Source organism: Monopterus albus, unplaced genomic scaffold (genome assembly GCF_001952655.1).
Source record: "Monopterus albus unplaced genomic scaffold, M_albus_1.0 scaffold1.1, whole genome shotgun sequence".
NCBI classification, from domain to species: domain Eukaryota; kingdom Metazoa; phylum Chordata; class Actinopteri; order Synbranchiformes; family Synbranchidae; genus Monopterus; species Monopterus albus.
Window position 1 is genome coordinate 4,213,027 of NW_018127881.1, and position 9,012 is coordinate 4,222,038.

General features: G+C 39.0%; 1 pseudogene; it reads left to right on the forward strand.

Annotated features, from left to right (window-relative positions):
- The first annotated feature begins 1,754 nt into the window (after nucleotides 1-1,754).
- On the forward strand, nucleotides 1,755-2,351 carry LOC109969995 (adenosine receptor A1 pseudogene; annotated as a pseudogene).
- The last annotated feature ends 6,661 nt before the right edge of the window (nucleotides 2,352-9,012 follow it).

The window sequence follows — 9,012 nt, forward strand, 5'->3', positions numbered from 1 at the left end:
GTGACCCCACCTGCAATATAAACAACACCAGTTCTCCTGGGTACACTTCACTTGCGTGCAGTTTTTCAAGGTACTTGACAGGTAGATGTTTCCAAGCATCTTGGGCCCTTGCAACAGCTCTTTTGTGGAGTTCTGTCCCAGTGTCTTTTGTCTCTTCATGTAGCCTAATCCTTAATGACTCCATGCTGTTAAAGCCATGTAAAGGAAATCAATGATTTGTTTCTACTCTCTAAAAATTACTGGGTCAAATTACTAACCCAGTTTCAGGGTATGTGAGATTTGGGTCTTTCTAATGGTTTAGCAGCAGGATTAATGATCCTTAGATTAGTTAATCAACAGACCTCACTGACCCTATACACTGGTGACTGTTATTTTTCCCTGACCACCAATGGGTCATTCCTGTCCCTGCCCCCCTTGGTTCTTTGGAAACTAAAGAGTGAGGAGAATGGTCTTAGATAAGGTAATGCCATTGTTGTAGGATCAATGTAACTTTTGCCACCTCTGCATTGTATGTATTTGTGTGTAGCTGGATTTTATTGCTGTTTTTTTATTACAAATATTGGACTTGTGTGAGAAACAAATGTATGGCAATGTTTCTGGACTGTGCGTCAATTGATCATTTGCTTTAGCCCTATAAAACCATTTGTATCATATTTGATACGTGAGGTTTCTGAGCAAAAAAAAAATCACCAAAAATGCCCCATGTGTCAAATGTGATACAAAAGAAATAGAAATAATCTAAATAATATGGCACCTATATCCCTGGACTGTCTGTCTATGCATATATGGCAAATAAAAATCGTGAATCATGAATTATATTTTGTTAAAAGGTTTAATAAACATCTCAGTTCCAAAAAATTTGAATGTTCTGGCTATTTTTTGATGTCATGCTTTACAGGGTTAAGTTAGTTGAGATTATCAACAAGTCACTAGAAGTGGCCTATGTTAACAGGAAAAGCTCTTCTTTTAATTTGATAAATAAATGTATCACTTGAGCATTTTGAATTTTTATATTCCAATTTGTAAAAACAAAACAACAAAAAATAAAAGCAGTGAAAATGAAATGTTATTTACATATGAATTGTATATTGGTAATATCTAGTGGTGTAGTCAGCTGCTCATAGCATCATACACATATCACATGGTCAGCTGAATTTAAACTTTACAGGGTTAAGTTAGTTGAGATTATCAACAAGTCACTAGAAGTGGCCTATGTTAACAGGAAAAGCTCTTCTTTTAATTTGATAAATAAATGTATCACTTGAGCATTTTGAATTTTTATATTCCAATTTGTAAAAACAAAACAACAAAAAATAAAAGCAGTGAAAATGAAATGTTATTTACATATGAATTGTATATTGGTAATATCTAGTGGTGTAGTCAGCTGCTCATAGCATCATACACATATCACATGGTCACCTGGATTTAAAAGACTACTGGACTTTTACTTATTATTATTATTATTATTATTATTATTAAAACAAAAAAAAAAAGATTCTTGGGGTTGTTTCATATTTAACGCTGAAATTTCATGACAACAAGGTCTGTGTGATTTGTCTTTATGATATTATCAGACTCATTTCAACTTGTCTGTGTTCAGGCATGTACTGGGTTTCTGGTTTCCTTTCCACACTGATAAGTATCACACAAGTGTGCAGAAAATTCATATGCAGAATGTGTAGGAACGCTTCATAGGGCGTCAACAAAAAAAAAAACAGTAACTAAGGACTTCCTTAAATGTTTCACAAGACTGAGATGAGTGATAAGTGTCACAGCACAGTGCGGTGCACCAGTGTCCGTTGAACATTAGCAGAATAGGAAGCATAATGAATGTGGGTGAAGTGATCTACACATTGCTGGAGGTGCTCATTGCTGTTAGCTGCTCTCTGGGCAATATGTTGGTTATTGTGGCGCTGTGGACCAGTAAAAGCATCCAGCAGCCCACCTTCTGCCTTATTGTCTCTCTGGCTGTGGCCGACCTTATGGTCGGCTGCCTGGCCATACCGATGGCTGTGTTGGTGGATGGACGAGTGAGGACTTCGTTCCACGGGTGTCTCTTCATCAGCTGTGTGGTCATCCTGCTGACCTTAGTCTCAGTTTTGTCTTTGGTGGCTATTGCGATAGACCGTTTCCTCCGGGTGTACATCCCTCTCAAGTAAGATCTTTTTCTGTTTACATTTTTATGTATTTGTCTCAACCTCAGCTTTGACAGTTTTGCATGGTTTGCACTATAAAAAGGAACAGATTTACACTACAGCATTGCGATGACTTCATAATGTTTTTATAAAGTGCCTAATTGTGCTGTTCATTTTTTTTTATATGGCAAAAACAAAATTAAAAATGTTTTCACACCCAATCCAACTTGAACACAGGTGCAGGACAGTAAGATTTATTAAGCAAAGCATTAGATTTTTTTGTTACTGATTAGTGTGGGTTTTTTTTTGTTTTGTTTTTTTTTTAGGTACAAAGGCACTGTAACAAGAAGACATTCACGGCTTGGGGTAGGAGCATGTTGGGTTCAGCTTTTTTCTCTGCAACTTGACATCTCTTTTGGTGATGACTGTATTGTATGGCTTTGTCTTCTGTACCATTCGAGGAAACCTGCGAGAGAAACCAGGCACCAGTAGTCAGAAACAATCTGAGAACTACCTACAGAAGGAGAAGCAACTGGCAGGATCTCTGGCCCTGGTCTTGGCCTTGTTTGCCCTGTGCTGGATCCCTCTGCACATAATGAACTGCATCAGTTACTTTGGCAAACCGAGCGATGTACCACTGACTGTGATCTATGCTGGCATCCTACTTTCTCATGCTAACTCGGCTGTAAACCCAGTTGTGTATGCGTTCAAAATACAAAAGATTAAGGCTGCATACCTGAACATCTGGAGACAGTATATCACATGTGGAGAAGAAACACAGGGATCACAGACAAGCCAGACGACGGACAACAACCTCAGTGTGGCCATCGATGAGTGATGGCAGATTTCTTTGTTTGTGTGCCTCTTTCTTTTTGATGACCATGTTTGTTTGATTGTTTAGCATAATTAAACATTCTAAAATGGTGTGAAAGATTAGGGAAGTTAGTCTTTGAAAACAAAATGCTACTTTTATTGATACCGTAAATCTAGCCTTGTGTACTGACAGATTTGTTATTTGTTGAGGAATCTGTATGTGCTTTTTACACAGAGTTTCATGTCACTGTTCCTTCTCTTTCTCTTCCAGTTCTTCATATTCACTTAAAGTCCCCATAGCACTCTCATTTCCACCCATTTAATGTTTAATGTTGGGTACCTCTAGATTAGCTTGGCATCACTCATAACTCTAAATAGTCTGTAATTTTTTCAGAATGATACAACGAGAGAGCCTCTTCCTAAAAATAAGAGGATTGTTCATGAGTGTGCATAACTCCTGTTGCTGGTGTAGTGTTGAAATCCTTTTCCCCATCAAGTGGTGTTTTCTCTAACCTGAATTCTAACCTTATCTTAACCACAACCACTGAGGGTGTTGCTACATGAAACTGAGTTGTAAACAGAAGAAATACATCTCGACAGGGGAACAAAAAACACTGACAAAGAAGCTACATTTTTGACAATGACAGTACCTCAAATCCTACCTGACATGTTCAAGCCAGAATATGAAAGTGGACAGCATGACGAACAGCAACAGCATTAATTAATTTGAATTTCTCCTCCATAGATTGGTAAACAATGGTATATGTACTGATGAAAAGAGATTTGTAACTCTTTAAACAAAGCAGGTAATTGAGAAACCCTATATTTTAACTGGCATAATGTAAACATAACTTCTTCAGCCTTACAATAATTCTCTACAGGAACAACCACATCCCACTTAAGAGTGGAAACATCACTCCCTTTCAAGTAGCTCCAAGGTCGGTAAATCCAACCAGTGGTTGCTGCGTCTTCCCTCACACAAGCACATACAGACCCAAAGCAGTGAAATTTAATTTCAACAGGTAACGTAGCACCGTCAATAACATCATGGGCCGTTAATCCGCTTGTTAACCCGCATCACATCATATGCGGCAGACACACTGATCTCAGGCAGTCAAAATAAACAGGTACTGTGCTCCAGAGGAATCTGGCGTTGATGAGCAGCTCATTCTCCACATCCTCTGGTCACAGTGCAGCAGCAGGAGGTAAAATATATCCACAAAACCATGTGCAGTTGAAAAATTCCACATTTAAAATGGCACCGGTGGATGTCAGGCATGCTCGCATGAACGTGCAGCTGCATGAAGATTATGATCATTCAAGGAAATCCTTAAACTATCACATAAGACTATATTTTGTTAGAAAAAAATCTTGCGAGCTAGAGTTTGCGAGACGTGTATAAACATATGTACACCTAATTTTTTTTAGCTTTTTTGAACTTCTAAGATGATAATTTACAGTTGTAACATTGTAGATAAGTCAGAAAACAAGGAAAAGCATCCCATAGGCTCTTTAAACAGAAATCCCTGCTATTATCACTGTCTTAAAAAGCAAAGTACAATTTCAGAACTAGATGTACATATTCAGGTCTGTCCACATAATGTAATAAATTGATGAATTCAGACTTTTTAACCGTATTTATCATAATAGCGTTGGGGGCATTTTCTTCTAGGTCAGAAAAATAAAAATCCATGTACAATAATATGCAACATAAAACATGTTATAACTTACAATATTTTATTTGTTCAGACTGTATCAGACAAGTTTTAGTTCCATTCAATCATCAGCTTCCACATTAATCTGATACTGTATGTTCATTAGATATGTGATCTGATGCATGCTGGTTTGTAGTTAAGCCCTTTGTTTTACTTCTTGACTTTAAGAGTCTATCTACAGCCCTGTTTTCTTTCTTGACATTCACTATGTAATGACTCAAGTTAAAATAAACTTGTTTGACATTTATGAATATGTGTTTTAGTGAGTATATTAGTAAGTGAGAGTTCTTCTGGCCAAAGATAAAAAAGCTAGCTCATGAGCTAGTGTTATTTTTAATCTGCACTGCAGTGGTGCAACCTCTTGTGCAGCATAAAATTAAATGTGCTATGACTCAGACTTTAATGGGTTAAAGCCTAAACCACAAAGTTTCATTTCCGATTTGTGGCGCTTTCACTGTGGCACTTTGAGGAACCATCAGTTGTCGATCCTCTAATATGCTGGGTATATGAAATATACGGGTATATCCTGGGTATGAAATGGCCATGCATTCCCTAAAGTACATTTTTTGAAAGAAATGTTTACCGTGAAGTCCATGATTTGCTGATGTTTATACAACCGTATTAATAGCTAACTTTTTACATACTGGGTTTATAGTGTGATAGACATTTTGTAACTTTCACTCGAAGGATATTAGCCCTTTTTCAGAAATGCATCAAGTTTAGAAACCATCATACTTTATTCTGTTTTCATCTGTCAGACTAGTGTATCTGGTACATCCTTTGCCTTCCAGTTACAAAGAAATGTGTAATATAATAATTCTACAGCCCAACAACTCTTTTGTTGTGTAGCTTACAAGTTTAGATCATTTCCAGGGTGATAGTCTTTCGCCACAAGATGGCATCAGTGTGGCTCCTTCACCACTCTGTCATTGTAAGTGTGCTTCATTCCAAGTATTCCTTGTACCTCTCAAGGAAGGTAATAGACTGTATAGTTATCACCTGGGTAGGATTTACTCCATCCCCCAAACTATACAACCTACTACCTCACCTTGCTAGGCTCAACCTCAAGCACAGCATCCTTAAAAGCAAGACAGTCGGTGTGTATAAATTCACAACAGGTTAGAGTAGACCTGTTCCACCATTTCCTCTGGTAAATGTTAAGTCTTTGTTGTGCCTGCAAACTCTTCCCCAAACACGAGAGGTGTATTATTTGCTCAGTCCATAAGTTCCTTTATCCATGGAGCTTCCTGTGTGTGCGTTAGCTTCAGCATCTCAGCAGATCAGCCTGTCTCCTTAGGAAAGACAGTAGATTGTATAGTTATCTCAGAGAGAGGACTCAGACCCCACAACTATTCAATCTACTACCTCAGCCTTAAGGACAGATAGTTTTGCAGGTAACAGTGGAAACTTGTTGGCAGAACTGTGAGGAAAAAATAAAGAATGTGAGCCTTTTTTATGTCAGTTTACACCTGGAGCAAATGTTGAAAACTGCTTAGTGGATTCTCAAATTTCCTGATATTTTGGCATCATCGTAATTGTAGTAAAATATTGCTGTTGCATCAAAAATGGCAGTTAAAATCTGCCCACTTACACATCATTCAATCACATGATTTAAATGAGACCCCCCTGCTTCACTGGGATTTAAATTCTATGAGCAACTGTAAAATCAATTGCTATTGGAGAAACAGACCACTGACCACGTTGTAGTGTCTGTTATGAAACTGAGACTTGGTTCACCAGGGTTGCAACCAGTACTGTAGTGATATACAGTTAGAGAAAGTATGGTGATTTGTGCGACCCTGACTGGAAATAAGTACATTCAGAGAAAATGGCACATAATACAGGGTACCTGCTAAAAACTGGCTTAGGTTTTTCTAGGTTTTCTTCCCAATAGGCAAAAAATAGTTCAGTTGAAGCATATCTTCTGTTAGTTCTGTCTCTTTTGTCTCTTCTATCTGAAAGTAATGCAAAACAAAAGAACAAAAATGGCAGTATCACAACCATTTTCGGGAGTTGTTTGGCACCCGTACCTAACATCTGGGGTGCAACCTGTCGACTTCTGCCTCCTGACAGTTCTCCTCCTCACAAGATAGACTTATTATTCCCCAGATAGACAAACACTGCTGGGGATGTTAGAAGGGACTTAAATAAATAGTTTCTAATTTATTTCAGAGTTGTTTGTTGCTGATTCATGAATGTATGGCAAGAAGTCCTGCTAGTAATTTTGTTTTTTGCTTGATTTTTAAGAGAGAAACTGAAGGCTTGACTTAAGAACACTGTCCTTTTTGCTCAGTGTGAAAGCCACTTCAAGTCCATTGAAACAGAAGTTTGTTTACTGTGCCAACTATAGTCTGGAACCCAAGCTGGGCCGAGCTGTCTGGGCCCCGACAGAGCCATACTTTGGCTAAGCTGACTCAGCCTAGATGTTGTTATGGCAGGTGACAATGGTCAACCCATGCAAAGGCTATGACACTTTGCATAAATTAGCATGTGAACCATGGTGACTGAATATCCGCTGGGCAGTTAATTATCATTATGAATTCTATTTTGGCCTAAACAATGCAGACATTGATTGAAATGTTTTGGCAGGCTGTTCGGCTGTGGTGCCAGGGCATGCTTATTGGGGAGGCTGTGGCTCAGGAGATAGAGCGGTCGTTCCCCCCGACTGGAAGGTGAGCAGTTAGATTCCCGTTCTTCTAAGTCTACATGCCGAAGTGTCCTTGGGCAAGACACTGAAACCCAAGTTACTCTTGATGGCCAGAGCAGTGCCTTGCAGGGACAGCATTGTTATTGGTGTGTGTGTGTGTGTGTGTGTGTGTGTGAGCTGGCTTCCTCGGTTCTGTACCGGAGACCAATTCCTTGTGTGTGTACCATTCTTGGCCAATAAAAGTGATTATCATTATGAAAAGGCACAAGGGCATCAGAGAATGGGAGGCTTTAATTGAGATGTTGAATTAATTAGACAGTAAATGGTATCAGACTCTTCTAACTGGCTGGCTAGTGCAGACTTGATAGAGTGAAAGCAGGAAGTGGTGAAAGCAGGAAGTGTTGCAACTTTTTATGCAAGAAAAGTCATGTGGAGTTTGTTGCAGCCTAATATAGTAACCTTTGGGATGATGTACGCTGTTGGTTGGACTGACAATTGCTTATCCATCAAGAGTACTTAAGAGAAAGCTTACACCACTGTACGGACTCAAACATTTTTCAGTTTTCATTATCTTACATCCACTTTTGATCGCTGGTCTGTTCAGTCAACATAGAACACCACACTGCATAATCTAACAGTGTGTCTGACTTCTCGGTTTCTCTCAATAGTTCTATTTTAAACCAGTATTCACACAGTTTCATTGAATTATCAGCAGTTAATCTGATTCACACACTGCTAAACTGCTACCATTACTTCAGAACTCATGAATACATCAACCGAATACATCTCTCAACTACAGACTAGTGAGACATGCAAGCTGAAATGTTTTTTATGAAATGAAATGAAAGCTTTGCTAAAGGTAAACACTAGGTGCACCTCCATTAGAAGTCCACATAAAATGGTGGGGTGGGTAACAAACAAGAACTAGAATATGTTTTTTATTTTACACCTGGAAGTGATCATTTGACTTTGACAGTATTTCCCCAAGCTAGTGATGATAGGAAAATGGCTGCTCTGTTGCAGAGTAGAACAAAGGAAAACTGTCCATAACCTTCATCTAAGACTCACTCAGAACAATCAACAAATAATTGAGACCGTCAGTCAGTCACATACTGTTCCGATAGAAATTCCAAGAGTAGCTGTTCTCATTTTGCAGTGAGAAACATTTGACTTATTAAAGATAGCCATGATTATAAATGCTAAACTAAAGTGATAATTTAATCAACAAAGGCACACACACACACAAAAAAATCACCGATTACAAGCTGGTGTTGGTCCATGATGATCGGCAGAATACAGGGAATGACTGTGATGGAGAAGAGGTTGGTTCTCTTGTGCAGCTCTCTCCAATATTTGGTGCCAAGAAATGGCCATTGTCTGCATGCCAAGCTGAATCTCAATGAGACAAAACGGGGGTGATGCCGTATCTGCAGCATGGCAGAACCCACCACTGAGGGGGGAGGAGAGTGTTGGCAGCCAAGCAATGAGAAGATGCCATGTCAGAAAGGGGTATGACACCACACACTAAAGTATGGTGGCACAGCCTGCTGCCAGATGCTCAGTGTGCCTGCGCTATGTGAGCTAGTTGTTAGCACATCTCCAAAAAGGTCCATTGTTCCATAAGCAGACTTTGTCCATATGTTGGACAAGTTGTTATGTTTTGCATGAGCCTGAGTTCAATCTGATCATCTGTAACGAATCC